General features: G+C 51.5%; 32 non-coding genes across 32 annotated transcripts; 25 read left to right on the top strand and 7 right to left on the bottom strand.

The window, feature by feature from the left end:
- The first annotated feature begins 157 nt into the window (after positions 1–157).
- Positions 158–230, top strand: Trnav-aac (transfer RNA valine (anticodon AAC)). The gene has a single exon. It is a non-coding gene; the product is annotated as a tRNA-Val (tRNA).
- A 158-nt stretch (positions 231–388) lies between these two features.
- Positions 389–461, top strand: Trnav-aac (transfer RNA valine (anticodon AAC)). The gene has a single exon. It is a non-coding gene; the product is annotated as a tRNA-Val (tRNA).
- A 194-nt stretch (positions 462–655) lies between these two features.
- Trnap-agg (transfer RNA proline (anticodon AGG)) lies at positions 656–727 on the bottom strand. Its single transcript has one exon. It is a non-coding gene; the product is annotated as a tRNA-Pro (tRNA).
- A 402-nt stretch (positions 728–1129) lies between these two features.
- Positions 1130–1202, top strand: Trnav-cac (transfer RNA valine (anticodon CAC)). The gene has a single exon. It is a non-coding gene; the product is annotated as a tRNA-Val (tRNA).
- Positions 1203–1360: 158 nt separating this feature from the next.
- Positions 1361–1433, top strand: Trnav-aac (transfer RNA valine (anticodon AAC)). Its single transcript has one exon. It is a non-coding gene; the product is annotated as a tRNA-Val (tRNA).
- A 158-nt stretch (positions 1434–1591) lies between these two features.
- Positions 1592–1664, top strand: Trnav-aac (transfer RNA valine (anticodon AAC)). The gene has a single exon. It is a non-coding gene; the product is annotated as a tRNA-Val (tRNA).
- Positions 1665–1858: 194 nt separating this feature from the next.
- Positions 1859–1930, bottom strand: Trnap-agg (transfer RNA proline (anticodon AGG)). The gene has a single exon. It is a non-coding gene; the product is annotated as a tRNA-Pro (tRNA).
- Positions 1931–2332: 402 nt separating this feature from the next.
- Positions 2333–2405, top strand: Trnav-cac (transfer RNA valine (anticodon CAC)). The gene has a single exon. It is a non-coding gene; the product is annotated as a tRNA-Val (tRNA).
- Positions 2406–2563: 158 nt separating this feature from the next.
- Trnav-aac (transfer RNA valine (anticodon AAC)) lies at positions 2564–2636 on the top strand. Its single transcript has one exon. It is a non-coding gene; the product is annotated as a tRNA-Val (tRNA).
- A 158-nt stretch (positions 2637–2794) lies between these two features.
- Positions 2795–2867, top strand: Trnav-aac (transfer RNA valine (anticodon AAC)). Its single transcript has one exon. It is a non-coding gene; the product is annotated as a tRNA-Val (tRNA).
- A 161-nt stretch (positions 2868–3028) lies between these two features.
- Positions 3029–3098, top strand: Trnav-aac (transfer RNA valine (anticodon AAC)). Its single transcript has one exon. It is a non-coding gene; the product is annotated as a tRNA-Val (tRNA).
- A 194-nt stretch (positions 3099–3292) lies between these two features.
- Positions 3293–3364, bottom strand: Trnap-agg (transfer RNA proline (anticodon AGG)). Its single transcript has one exon. It is a non-coding gene; the product is annotated as a tRNA-Pro (tRNA).
- Positions 3365–3766: 402 nt separating this feature from the next.
- On the top strand, positions 3767–3839 carry Trnav-cac (transfer RNA valine (anticodon CAC)). Its single transcript has one exon. It is a non-coding gene; the product is annotated as a tRNA-Val (tRNA).
- Positions 3840–3997: 158 nt separating this feature from the next.
- Positions 3998–4070, top strand: Trnav-aac (transfer RNA valine (anticodon AAC)). The gene has a single exon. It is a non-coding gene; the product is annotated as a tRNA-Val (tRNA).
- A 158-nt stretch (positions 4071–4228) lies between these two features.
- Positions 4229–4301, top strand: Trnav-aac (transfer RNA valine (anticodon AAC)). The gene has a single exon. It is a non-coding gene; the product is annotated as a tRNA-Val (tRNA).
- A 194-nt stretch (positions 4302–4495) lies between these two features.
- On the bottom strand, positions 4496–4567 carry Trnap-agg (transfer RNA proline (anticodon AGG)). The gene has a single exon. It is a non-coding gene; the product is annotated as a tRNA-Pro (tRNA).
- A 402-nt stretch (positions 4568–4969) lies between these two features.
- Trnav-cac (transfer RNA valine (anticodon CAC)) lies at positions 4970–5042 on the top strand. Its single transcript has one exon. It is a non-coding gene; the product is annotated as a tRNA-Val (tRNA).
- Positions 5043–5200: 158 nt separating this feature from the next.
- Trnav-aac (transfer RNA valine (anticodon AAC)) lies at positions 5201–5273 on the top strand. Its single transcript has one exon. It is a non-coding gene; the product is annotated as a tRNA-Val (tRNA).
- A 161-nt stretch (positions 5274–5434) lies between these two features.
- Positions 5435–5504, top strand: Trnav-aac (transfer RNA valine (anticodon AAC)). Its single transcript has one exon. It is a non-coding gene; the product is annotated as a tRNA-Val (tRNA).
- Positions 5505–5698: 194 nt separating this feature from the next.
- Positions 5699–5770, bottom strand: Trnap-agg (transfer RNA proline (anticodon AGG)). The gene has a single exon. It is a non-coding gene; the product is annotated as a tRNA-Pro (tRNA).
- A 402-nt stretch (positions 5771–6172) lies between these two features.
- Positions 6173–6245, top strand: Trnav-cac (transfer RNA valine (anticodon CAC)). Its single transcript has one exon. It is a non-coding gene; the product is annotated as a tRNA-Val (tRNA).
- A 158-nt stretch (positions 6246–6403) lies between these two features.
- Trnav-aac (transfer RNA valine (anticodon AAC)) lies at positions 6404–6476 on the top strand. Its single transcript has one exon. It is a non-coding gene; the product is annotated as a tRNA-Val (tRNA).
- A 158-nt stretch (positions 6477–6634) lies between these two features.
- Trnav-aac (transfer RNA valine (anticodon AAC)) lies at positions 6635–6707 on the top strand. The gene has a single exon. It is a non-coding gene; the product is annotated as a tRNA-Val (tRNA).
- A 194-nt stretch (positions 6708–6901) lies between these two features.
- Trnap-agg (transfer RNA proline (anticodon AGG)) lies at positions 6902–6973 on the bottom strand. The gene has a single exon. It is a non-coding gene; the product is annotated as a tRNA-Pro (tRNA).
- Positions 6974–7375: 402 nt separating this feature from the next.
- Trnav-cac (transfer RNA valine (anticodon CAC)) lies at positions 7376–7448 on the top strand. Its single transcript has one exon. It is a non-coding gene; the product is annotated as a tRNA-Val (tRNA).
- Positions 7449–7606: 158 nt separating this feature from the next.
- Positions 7607–7679, top strand: Trnav-aac (transfer RNA valine (anticodon AAC)). The gene has a single exon. It is a non-coding gene; the product is annotated as a tRNA-Val (tRNA).
- Positions 7680–7837: 158 nt separating this feature from the next.
- Positions 7838–7910, top strand: Trnav-aac (transfer RNA valine (anticodon AAC)). The gene has a single exon. It is a non-coding gene; the product is annotated as a tRNA-Val (tRNA).
- Positions 7911–8071: 161 nt separating this feature from the next.
- Positions 8072–8141, top strand: Trnav-aac (transfer RNA valine (anticodon AAC)). The gene has a single exon. It is a non-coding gene; the product is annotated as a tRNA-Val (tRNA).
- A 194-nt stretch (positions 8142–8335) lies between these two features.
- On the bottom strand, positions 8336–8407 carry Trnap-agg (transfer RNA proline (anticodon AGG)). Its single transcript has one exon. It is a non-coding gene; the product is annotated as a tRNA-Pro (tRNA).
- Positions 8408–8809: 402 nt separating this feature from the next.
- On the top strand, positions 8810–8882 carry Trnav-cac (transfer RNA valine (anticodon CAC)). The gene has a single exon. It is a non-coding gene; the product is annotated as a tRNA-Val (tRNA).
- A 158-nt stretch (positions 8883–9040) lies between these two features.
- On the top strand, positions 9041–9113 carry Trnav-aac (transfer RNA valine (anticodon AAC)). The gene has a single exon. It is a non-coding gene; the product is annotated as a tRNA-Val (tRNA).
- Positions 9114–9271: 158 nt separating this feature from the next.
- On the top strand, positions 9272–9344 carry Trnav-aac (transfer RNA valine (anticodon AAC)). Its single transcript has one exon. It is a non-coding gene; the product is annotated as a tRNA-Val (tRNA).
- Positions 9345–9536: the final 192 nt, after the last annotated feature.

Genomic DNA, 9536 nt, shown 5'->3' with positions numbered 1-9536 from the left:
TATTTTCCTGCCTATGCCGTATTGTACTCCAGTGAGCCTCGTCGTGTGTGCATCTGCTGCATGTCCCTTCGTTTTGCAAGTACCACATTTATTGAATTTTTTAGTTACGATGGCAACATCACTACAAGTTGTCTGTGAAGTAAGGTGCACTCAAGCAGTTTCCGTGGTGTAGCGGTTATCACGTCTGCCTAACACGCAGAAGGTCCCCGGTTCGATCCCGGGCGGGAACAGTATTTTCCTGCCTATGCCGTATTGTACTCCAGTGAGCCTCGTCGTGTGTGCATCTGCTGCATGTCCCTTCGTTTTGCAAGTACCACATTTATTGAATTTTTTAGTTACGATGGCAACATCACTACAAGTTGTCTGTGAAGTAAGGTGCACTCAAGCAGTTTCCGTGGTGTAGCGGTTATCACGTCTGCCTAACACGCAGAAAGTCCCCGGTTCGATCCCGGGCGGAAACACTTTTTCATCACTTTAAGCAAGACTTACTAACATGCATCTGCTACCATCTGTACCCGAAACCTTCGTAATTGCCTTCATGCGTCGGACCAGAGTGTCAATTGCTCACATCAAATAAGAAGTTCATTTGATATTAACGGCGAGCTTTTTGCGCTGACTCAGCCACTGACGTGCGATCAGTTTGCACAAAACGCTAGGGCTCGTCCGGGATTTGAACCCGGGACCTCCTGCACCCTAAGCAGGAATCATACCCCTAGACCAACGAGCCCTGTGGCACGTCGAATGCCAGTTATTCCAGTCCCTCGATGTCTTCCAGGGTGCTCTGGAAGTCTCGTTTAGGCTGGCGGGATGGGGGCGACGCGAATTCCCGCGGTCGGCGGCCTTCCTGGGCTATTGGTACCTTCATGTAGAGCTGCCCCTGGGCTCGCACTGCCTGCTGCTGAGAAAGTGATTGCTTTTGCTGATATGACTTGCAATAACGACTGCGCGAAACGCCGCTATCTCGTTAGGGGTGCTACGGCAGACACCCTCTCGAGAACCCCGAAGACTTCTTGAGCCCTCGGCTGCGATGGGTTCCAGGCTGACAAAAGAACTGTCGTGTGTGCATTCGCGGATGAGAGAAAGGCTGAGGCAAGTTCGAGTGAACAAGGATGGACTCCTCGGCTCCGTCGTTTCCGTAGTGCAGCGGTTATCACGTCTGCTTCACACGCAGAAGGTCCCCGGTTCGATTCCGGGCGGGAACAGTATTTTCCTGCCTATGCCATATTGTACTCCAGTGAGCCTCGTCGTGTGTGCATCTGCTGCATGTCCCTTCGTTTTGCAAGTACCACATTTATTGAATTTTTTAGTTACGATGGCAACATCACTACAAGTTGTCTGTGAAGTAAGGTGCACTCAAGCAGTTTCCGTGGTGTAGCGGTTATCACGTCTGCCTAACACGCAGAAGGTCCCCGGTTCGATCCCGGGCGGGAACAGTATTTTCCTGCCTATGTCGTATTGTACTCCAGTGAGCCTCGTCGTGTGTGCATCTGCTGCATGTCCCTTCGTTTTGCAAGTACCACATTTATTGAATTTTTTAGTTACGATGGCAACATCACTACAAGTTGTCTGTGAAGTAAGGTGCACTCAAGCAGTTTCCGTGGTGTAGCGGTTATCACGTCTGCCTAACACGCAGAAGGTCCCCGGTTCGATCCCGGGCAGAAACACTTTTTCATCACTTTAAGCAAGACTTACTAACATGCATCTGCTACCATCTGTACCCGAAACCTTCGTAATTGCCTTCATGCGTCGGACCAGAGTGTCAATTGCTCACATCAAATAAGAAATTCATTTGATATTGGCGGCGAGCTTTTTGCGCTGACTCAGCCACTGACGTGCGATCAGTTTGCACAAAACGCTAGGGCTCGTCCGGGATTTGAACCCGGGACCTCCTGCACCCTAAGCAGGAATCATACCCCTAGACCAACGAGCCCTGTGGCACGTCGAATGCCAGTTATTCCAGTCCCTCGATGTCTTCCAGGGTGCTCTGGAAGTCTCGTTTAGGCTGGCGGGATGGGGGCGACGCGAATTCCCGCGGTCGGCGGCCTTCCTGGGCTATTGGTACCTTCATGTAGAGCTGCCCCTGGGCTCGCACTGCCTGCTGCTGAGAAAGTGATTGCTTTTGCTGATATGACTTGCAATAACGACTGCGCGAAACGCCGCTATCTCGTTAGGGGTGCTACGGCAGACACCCTCTCGAGAACCCCGAAGACTTCTTGAGCCCTCGGCTGCGATGGGTTCCAGGCTGACAAAAGAACTGTCGTGTGTGCATTCGCGGATGAGAGAAAGGCTGAGGCAAGTTCGAGTGAACAAGGATGGACTCCTCGGCTCCGTCGTTTCCGTAGTGTAGCGGTTATCACGTCTGCTTCACACGCAGAAGGTCCCCGGTTCGATCCCGGGCGGGAACAGTATTTTCCTGCCTATGCCGTATTGTACTCCAGTGAGCCTCGTCGTGTGTGCATCTGCTGCATGTCCCTTCGTTTTGCAAGTACCACATTTATTGAATTTTTTAGTTACGATGGCAACATCACTACAAGTTGTCTGTGAAGTAAGGTGCACTCAAGCAGTTTCCGTGGTGTAGCGGTTATCACGTCTGCCTAACACGCAGAAGGTCCCCGGTTCGATCCCGGGCGGGAACAGTATTTTCCTGCCTATGCCGTATTGTACTCCAGTGAGCCTCGTCGTGTGTGCATCTGCTGCATGTCCCTTCGTTTTGCAAGTACCACATTTATTGAATTTTTTAGTTACGATGGCAACATCACTACAAGTTGTCTGTGAAGTAAGGTGCACTCAAGCAGTTTCCGTGGTGTAGCGGTTATCACGTCTGCCTAACACGCAGAAGGTCCCCGGTTCGATCCCGGGCGGGAACAGTATTTTCCTGCCTATGCCGTATTGTACTCCAGTGAGCCTCGTCGTGTGTGCATCTGCTGCATGTCCCTTCGTTTTGCAAGTACCACATTTATTGAATTTTTTAGTTACGATGGCAACATCACTACAAGTTGTCTGTGAAGTAAGGTGCACTCAAGCAGTTTCCGTGGTGTAGAGGTTATCACGTCTGCCTAACACGCAGAAGGTCCCCGGTTCGATCCCGGGCAGAAAAACTTTTTCATCACTTTAAGCAAGACTTACTAACATGCATCTGCTACCATCTGTACCCGAAACCTTCGTAATTGCCTTCATGCGTCGGACCAGAGTGTCAATTGCTCACATCAAATAAGAAATTCATTTGATATTGGCGGCGAGCTTTTTGCGCTGACTCAGCCACTGACGTGCGATCAGTTTGCACAAAACGCTAGGGCTCGTCCGGGATTTGAACCCGGGACCTCCTGCACCCTAAGCAGGAATCATACCCCTAGACCAACGAGCCCTGTGGCACGGCGAATGCCAGTTATTCCAGTCCCTCGATGTCTTCCAGGGTGCTCTGGAAGTCTCGTTTAGGCTGGCGGGATGGGGGCGACGCGAATTCCCGCGGTCGGCGGCCTTCCTGGGCTATTGGTACCTTCATGTAGAGCTGCCCCTGGGCTCGCACTGCCTGCTGCTGAGAAAGTGATTGCTTTTGCTGATATGACTTGCAATAACGACTGCGCGAAACGCCGCTATCTCGTTAGGGGTGCTACGGCAGACACCCTCTCGAGAACCCCGAAGACTTCTTGAGCCCTCGGCTGCGATGGGTTCCAGGCTGACAAAAGAACTGTCGTGTGTGCATTCGCGGATGAGAGAAAGGCTGAGGCAAGTTCGAGTGAACAAGGATGGACTCCTCGGCTCCGTCGTTTCCGTAGTGCAGCGGTTATCACGTCTGCTTCACACGCAGAAGGTCCCCGGTTCGATTCCGGGCGGGAACAGTATTTTCCTGCCTATGCCGTATTGTACTCCAGTGAGCCTCGTCGTGTGTGCATCTGCTGCATGTCCCTTCGTTTTGCAAGTACCACATTTATTGAATTTTTTAGTTACGATGGCAACATCACTACAAGTTGTCTGTGAAGTAAGGTGCACTCAAGCAGTTTCCGTGGTGTAGCGGTTATCACGTCTGCCTAACACGCAGAAGGTCCCCCGTTCGATCCCGGGCGGGAACAGTATTTTCCTGCCTATGTCGTATTGTACTCCAGTGAGTCTCGTCGTGTGTGCATCTGCTGCATGTCCCTTCGTTTTGCAAGTACCACATTTATTGAATTTTTTAGTTACGATGGCAACATCACTAAAAGTTGTCTGTGAAGTAAGGTGCACTCAAGCAGTTTCCGTGGTGTAGCGGTTATCACGTCTGCCTAACACGCAGAAGGTCCCCGGTTCGATCCCGGGCAGAAACACTTTTTCGTCACTTTAAGCAAGACTTACTAACATGCATCTGCTACCATCTGTACCCGAAACCTTCGTAATTGCCTTCATGCGTCGGACCAGAGTGTCAATTGCTCACATCAAATAAGAAATTCATTTGATATTGGCGGCGAGCTTTTTGCGCTGACTCAGCCACTGACGTGCGATCAGTTTGCACAAAACGCTAGGGCTCGTCCGGGATTTGAACCCGGGACCTCCTGCACCCTAAGCAGGAATCATACCCCTAGACCAACGAGCCCTGTGGCACGTCGAATGCCAGTTATTCCAGTCCCTCGATGTCTTCCAGGGTGCTCTGGAAGTCTCGTTTAGGCTGGCGGGATGGGGGCGACGCGAATTCCCGCGGTCGGCGGCCTTCCTGGGCTATTGGTACCTTCATGTAGAGCTGCCCCTGGGCTCGCATTGCCTGCTGCTGAGAAAGTGATTGCTTTTGCTGATATGACTTGCAATAACGACTGCGCGAAACGCCGCTATCTCGTTAGGGGTGCTACGGCAGACACCCTCTCGAGAACCCCGAAGACTTCTTGAGCCCTCGGCTGCGATGGGTTCCAGGCTGACAAAAGAACTGTCGTGTGTGCATTCGCGGATGAGAGAAAGGCTGAGGCAAGTTCGAGTGAACAAGGATGGACTCCTCGGCTCCGTCGTTTCCGTAGTGTAGCGGTTATCACGTCTGCTTCACACGCAGAAGGTCCCCGGTTCGATCCCGGGCGGGAGCAGTATTTTCCTGCCTATGCCGTATTGTACTCCAGTGAGCCTCGTCGTGTGTGCATCTGCTGCATGTCCCTTCGTTTTGCAAGTACCACATTTATTGAATTTTTTAGTTACGATGGCAACATCACTACAAGTTGTCTGTGAAGTAAGGTGCACTCAAGCAGTTTCTGTGGTGTAGCGGTTATCACGTCTGCCTAACACGCAGAAGGTCCCCGGTTCGATCCCGGGCGGGAACAGTATTTTCCTGCCTATGTCGTATTGTACTCCAGTGAGCCTCGTCGTGTGTGCATCTGCTGCATGTCCCTTCGTTTTGCAAGTACCACATTTATTGAATTTTTTAGTTACGATGGCAACATCACTACAAGTTGTCTGTGAAGTAAGGTGCACTCAAGCAGTTTCCGTGGTGTAGAGGTTATCACGTCTGCCTAACACGCAGAAGGTCCCCGGTTCGATCCCGGGCAGAAAAACTTTTTCATCACTTTAAGCAAGACTTACTAACATGCATCTGCTACCATCTGTACCCGAAACCTTCGTAATTGCCTTCATGCGTCGGACCAGAGTGTCAATTGCTCACATCAAATAAGAAATTCATTTGATATTGGCGGCGAGCTTTTTGCGCTGACTCAGCCACTGACGTGCGATCAGTTTGCACAAAACGCTAGGGCTCGTCCGGGATTTGAACCCGGGACCTCCTGCACCCTAAGCAGGAATCATACCCCTAGACCAACGAGCCCTGTGGCACGTCGAATGCCAGTTATTCCAGTCCCTCGATGTCTTCCAGGGTGCTCTGGAAGTCTCGTTTAGGCTGGCGGGATGGGGGCGACGCGAATTCCCGCGGTCGGCGGCCTTCCTGGGCTATTGGTACCTTCATGTAGAGCTGCCCCTGGGCTCGCACTGCCTGCTGCTGAGAAAGTGATTGCTTTTGCTAATATGACTTGCAATAACGACTGCGCGAAACGCCGCTATCTCGTTAGGGGTGCTACGGCAGACACCCTCTCGAGAACCCCGAAGACTTCTTGAGCCCTCGGCTGCGATGGGTTCCAGGCTGACAAAAGAACTGTCGTGTGTGCATTCGCGGATGAGAGAAAGGCTGAGGCAAGTTCGAGTGAACAAGGATGGACTCCTCGGCTCCGTCGTTTCCGTAGTGCAGCGGTTATCACGTCTGCTTCACACGCAGAAGGTCCCCGGTTCGATTCCGGGCGGGAACAGTATTTTCCTGCCTATGCCGTATTGTACTCCAGTGAGCCTCGTCGTGTGTGCATCTGCTGCATGTCCCTTCGTTTTGCAAGTACCACATTTATTGAATTTTTTAGTTACGATGGCAACATCACTACAAGTTGTCTGTGAAGTAAGGTGCACTCAAGCAGTTTCCGTGGTGTAGCGGTTATCACGTCTGCCTAACACGCAGAAGGTCCCCGGTTCGATCCCGGGCGGGAACAGTATTTTCCTGCCTATGTCGTATTGTACTCCAGTGAGCCTCGTCGTGTGTGCATCTGCTGCATGTCCCTTCGTTTTGCAAGTACCACATTTATTGAATTTTTTAGTTACGATGGCAACATCACTACAAGTTGTCTGTGAAGTAAGGTGCACTCAAGCAGTTTCCGTGGTGTAGCGGTTATCACGTCTGCCTAACACGCAGAAGGTCCCCGGTTCGATCCCGGGCAGAAACACTTTTTCATCACTTTAAGCAAGACTTACTAACATGCATCTGCTACCATCTGTACCCGAAACCTTCGTAATTGCCTTCATGCGTCGGACCAGAGTGTCAATTGCTCACATCAAATAAGAAATTCATTTGATATTGGCGGCGAGCTTTTTGCGCTGACTCAGCCACTGACGTGCGATCAGTTTGCACAAAACGCTAGGGCTCGTCCGGGATTTGAACCCGGGACCTCCTGCACCCTAAGCAGGAATCATACCCCTAGACCAACGAGCCCTGTGGCACGTCGAATGCCAGTTATTCCAGTCCCTCGATGTCTTCCAGGGTGCTCTGGAAGTCTCGTTTAGGCTGGCGGGATGGGGGCGACGCGAATTCCCGCGGTCGGCGGCCTTCCTGGGCTATTGGTACCTTCATGTAGAGCTGCCCCTGGGCTCGCACTGCCTGCTGCTGAGAAAGTGATTGCTTTTGCTGATATGACTTGCAATAACGACTGCGCGAAACGCCGCTATCTCGTTAGGGGTGCTACGGCAGACACCCTCTCGAGAACCCCGAAGACTTCTTGAGCCCTCGGCTGCGATGGGTTCCAGGCTGACAAAAGAACTGTCGTGTGTGCATTCGCGGATGAGAGAAAGGCTGAGGCAAGTTCGAGTGAACAAGGATGGACTCCTCGGCTCCGTCGTTTCCGTAGTGTAGCGGTTATCACGTCTGCTTCACACGCAGAAGGTCCCCGGTTCGATCCCGGGCGGGAACAGTATTTTCCTGCCTATGCCGTATTGTACTCCAGTGAGCCTCGTCGTGTGTGCATCTGCTGCATGTCCCTTCGTTTTGCAAGTACCACATTTATTGAATTTTTTAGTTACGATGGCAACATCACTACAAGTTGTCTGTGAAGTAAGGTGCACTCAAGCAGTTTCCGTGGTGTAGCGGTTATCACGTCTGCCTAACACGCAGAAGGTCCCCGGTTCGATCCCGGGCGGGAACAGTATTTTCCTGCCTATGCCGTATTGTACTCCAGTGAGCCTCGTCGTGTGTGCATCTGCTGCATGTCCCTTCGTTTTGCAAGTACCACATTTATTGAATTTTTTAGTTACGATGGCAACATCACTACAAGTTGTCTGTGAAGTAAGGTGCACTCAAGCAGTTTCCGTGGTGTAGCGGTTATCACGTCTGCCTAACACGCAGAAGGTCCCCGGTTCGATCCCGGGCGGGAACAGTATTTTCCTGCCTATGCCGTATTGTACTCCAGTGAGCCTCGTCGTGTGTGCATCTGCTGCATGTCCCTTCGTTTTGCAAGTACCACATTTATTGAATTTTTTAGTTACGATGGCAACATCACTACAAGTTGTCTGTGAAGTAAGGTGCACTCAAGCAGTTTCCGTGGTGTAGAGGTTATCACGTCTGCCTAACACGCAGAAGGTCCCCGGTTCGATCCCGGGCAGAAAAACTTTTTCATCACTTTAAGCAAGACTTACTAACATGCATCTGCTACCATCTGTACCCGAAACCTTCGTAATTGCCTTCATGCGTCGGACCAGAGTGTCAATTGCTCACATCAAATAAGAAATTCATTTGATATTGGCGGCGAGCTTTTTGCGCTGACTCAGCCACTGACGTGCGATCAGTTTGCACAAAACGCTAGGGCTCGTCCGGGATTTGAACCCGGGACCTCCTGCACCCTAAGCAGGAATCATACCCCTAGACCAACGAGCCCTGTGGCACGGCGAATGCCAGTTATTCCAGTCCCTCGATGTCTTCCAGGGTGCTCTGGAAGTCTCGTTTAGGCTGGCGGGATGGGGGCGACGCGAATTCCCGCGGTCGGCGGCCTTCCTGGGCTATTGGTACCTTCATGTAGAGCTGCCCCTGGGCTCGCACTGCCTGCTGCTGAGAAAGTGATTGCTTTTGCTGATATGACTTGCAATAACGACTGCGCGAAACGCCGCTATCTCGTTAGGGGTGCTACGGCAGACACCCTCTCGAGAACCCCGAAGACTTCTTGAGCCCTCGGCTGCGATGGGTTCCAGGCTGACAAAAGAACTGTCGTGTGTGCATTCGCGGATGAGAGAAAGGCTGAGGCAAGTTCGAGTGAACAAGGATGGACTCCTCGGCTCCGTCGTTTCCGTAGTGCAGCGGTTATCACGTCTGCTTCACACGCAGAAGGTCCCCGGTTCGATTCCGGGCGGGAACAGTATTTTCCTGCCTATGCCGTATTGTACTCCAGTGAGCCTCGTCGTGTGTGCATCTGCTGCATGTCCCTTCGTTTTGCAAGTACCACATTTATTGAATTTTTTAGTTACGATGGCAACATCACTACAAGTTGTCTGTGAAGTAAGGTGCACTCAAGCAGTTTCCGTGGTGTAGCGGTTATCACGTCTGCCTAACACGCAGAAGGTCCCCCGTTCGATCCCGGGCGGGAACAGTATTTTCCTGCCTATGTCGTATTGTACTCCAGTGAGTCTCGTCGTGTGTGCATCTGCTGCATGTCCCTTCGTTTTGCAAGTACCACATTTATTGAATTTTTTAGTTACGATGGCAACATCACTAAAAGTTGTCTGTGAAGTAAGGTGCACTCAAGCAGTTTCCGTGGTGTAGCGGTTATCACGTCTGCCTAACACGCAGAAGGTCCCCGGTTCGATCCCGGGCAGAAACACTTTTTCGTCACTTTAAGCAAGACTTACTAACATGCATCTGCTACCATCTGTACCCGAAACCTTCGTAATTGCCTTCATGCGTCGGACCAGAGTGTCAATTGCTCACATCAAATAAGAAATTCATTTGATATTGGCGGCGAGCTTTTTGCGCTGACTCAGCCACTGACGTGCGATCAGTTTGCACAAAACGC

This window comes from Schistocerca cancellata, chromosome 2 (assembly GCF_023864275.1).
Source record: "Schistocerca cancellata isolate TAMUIC-IGC-003103 chromosome 2, iqSchCanc2.1, whole genome shotgun sequence".
Classification (NCBI taxonomy): domain Eukaryota; kingdom Metazoa; phylum Arthropoda; class Insecta; order Orthoptera; family Acrididae; genus Schistocerca; species Schistocerca cancellata.
The sequence above is the reverse complement of the archived record's forward strand: the minus strand, read 5'-3'. Positions and strand labels throughout refer to the sequence as shown.